Source organism: Cherax quadricarinatus, chromosome 1 (genome assembly GCF_038502225.1).
Source record: "Cherax quadricarinatus isolate ZL_2023a chromosome 1, ASM3850222v1, whole genome shotgun sequence".
NCBI classification, from domain to species: Eukaryota; Metazoa; Arthropoda; class Malacostraca; order Decapoda; family Parastacidae; genus Cherax; species Cherax quadricarinatus.
In genome coordinates, this window is record NC_091292.1 from 71,893,351 (window position 1) to 71,895,850 (window position 2,500).

At 48.6% G+C, this 2,500-nt stretch overlaps 1 protein-coding gene across 6 annotated transcripts in view; it reads right to left on the bottom strand.

Annotated features, from left to right (window-relative positions):
- The window catches only part of LOC128688563 (octopamine receptor beta-2R-like), a 1,632,995-nt gene that overhangs the window by 917,242 nt on the left and 713,253 nt on the right, over positions 1–2,500 (bottom strand). For all 6 annotated transcript variants that reach the window (XM_070082740.1, XM_070082747.1, XM_053776437.2 and 3 more), the window contains one exon: positions 2,249–2,286. The gene's annotated coding sequence lies outside the window, so the exon portion shown is untranslated. The remainder of the gene's footprint in view (positions 1–2,248; positions 2,287–2,500) is intronic.

Genomic DNA, 2,500 nt, shown 5'->3' on the forward strand with positions numbered 1-2,500 from the left:
TGACACACCAACACCCACTACCATGACACATCTACACTCACTACCATGACAAATCTACACCCATTATTATGACTCATCTACACTCACTATTATGACACATCTACACCCACTAACATGACACATCTACACCCACTGCCATGACACACCTACACCCACTACCATGACACATCTACACCCACTACCATGACACATCAACACCCACTACCATGACATATCTACATCCACTACCATAACACATCTACACCCACTACCATAATTCACCTACACTCACAACCATGAAACCTCTACACACATTACCATGACACATCTACCACATTACCATGACACACCTACATCAACTGCCACGTCGCACTTACACCCACTTTCTGGACGCACTTGCAGCCCTTATTAAGACGCAACTACAACCACTACCAGAATGCAGTTACACTATCAGAACGCACTTCCACACACTACCAGAACGCTCCTACAGTCAGTTTACCTGGAGAGGGTTTCGGGGGTCAATGCCCCCGCGGCTCGGTCTGAGACCGGGCCTCATGGTGGATCAGGGTCTGATCAACCAGGCTGTTACTACTAGCCGCATCTTGTTTTGAAATGCTCCAAGAAAATTAAAGGCAGTGAAAATTGCACAGTGAAAACATTGACCACAATATTGATAAAGTCACTTAAGAGAGAAAGAGCGACCTAAGAAACTACATTGTTACGCTAATCCTCGTAAGAAGGCAACCACTTCTTGGTAATTACAGGCCAATTATCTCTATTAGTGGGTAAGCTCATTGCAACAGTTATAGATGAAATTAGGAGACGTTCAATTATCTAAGCATGGTTTCCCAAGATACCGATCATGGACACAAAGTTTAATGTTTGCTGAGTCATCTAAGAATAGTCGTAGAGTGTGGGGTGGGTGGGGACAGGTGATCTATTATGGTCGTTGAGCGGGGAAAGGGGGAGATCTATTATGGCCATTGAATGGGGAGGGGTGGTCTATTTTGATGGGTTTCCTATGATGGTTCTAGAGAGAAAGATGATCTACGATGGTCGTAGAGCGGGGGATAAGGGATATCTCTGGGTCGTAGAGCGGGGAATAAGGGATCTCTCTGGGTCGTAGAGTGGGGGATAAGGGATCTCTCTGGGTCGTAGAGCGGGGGACAAGGGATCTCTCTGGGTCGTAGAGCGGGGGACAAGGGATCTCTCTGGGTCGTAGAGCGGGGGATAAGGGATCTCTCTGGGTCGTAGAGCGGGGGATAAAGGATCTCTCTGGGCCGTAGAGCAGGGGATAAGGGATCTCTCTGGGCCTTAGAGCGGGGGATAAGGAATCTCTCTGGGCCGTAGAACGGGGGGATAAGGGATCTCTCTGGGCCGTAGAAAGGGGGATAAGGGATCTCTCTGGGCCTTAGAGCGGGGGATAAGGAATCTCTCTGGGCCGTAGAACGGGGGATAAGGGATCTCTCTGGGTCGTAGAACGGGGGATAAGGGATCTCTCTGGGCCGTAGAATGGGGGATAAGGGATCTCTCTGGGCCGTAGAATGGGCGATAAGGGATCTCTCTGGGTCGTAGAACGGGGGATAAGGGATCTCTCTGGGCCGTAGAATGGGGGATAAGGAATCTCTCTGGGCCGTAGAATGGGGGATAAGGGATCTCTCTGGATCGTAGAACGGGGGATAAGGGATCTCTCTGGGCCTTAGAGCGGGGGATAATGAATCTCTCTGGGCCGTAGAACGGGGAATAAGGGATCTATCTGGGCCGTAGAGCGGGGGATAAGGGATCTCTCTGGGTCGTAGAGCGGGGGATAAGGGATCTCTCTGGGTCGTAGAGTAAGGGATAAGGGATCTCTCTGGGTCGTAGAGCGGGGCATAAGGGATCTCTCTGGGCCGTAGAGCGGGGGATAAGGGATCTCTCTGGGTCGTAGATCGGGGGACAAGGGATCTCTCTGGGTCGTAGAGCGGGGGATAAGGGATCTCTCTGGGTCGTAGAGCGGGGGATAAAGGATCTCTCTGGGCCATAGAGCGGGGGATAAGGGATCTCTCTGGGTCGTAGAGCGGGGGATAAGGGATCTCTCTGGGTCGTAGAGCGGGAGATAAGGGATCTCTCTGGGTCGTAGAGCGGGGGATAAAGGATCTCTCTGGGCCGTAGAGCGGGGGATAAGGGATCTCTCTTGGTCGTAGAGCGGGGGATAAGGGATGTCTCTGGGTCGTAGAGCGGGGAGATGAGTAACTCCACGAGACATGACTCACGTTAAGACATGACTCACCTTAAGACTTGTGGTTGGCTGAGTCAGGACTCACTTCCCTGAAAAGAAGAATAAAAAAGGTAAACACAAAATTACATTCGGAATTATCAATTACTATCACATTTAAAATTACCAATTATAATTACTTTAAAAATATGATTTATTTATTACCTTCGAATTATAAATAATGCCTTTATTGTAAATATCAATTATTGATAAACTTAAATTTATTATTTTTTAATCACTATGCTTACAGGGAAATTTGATTACATT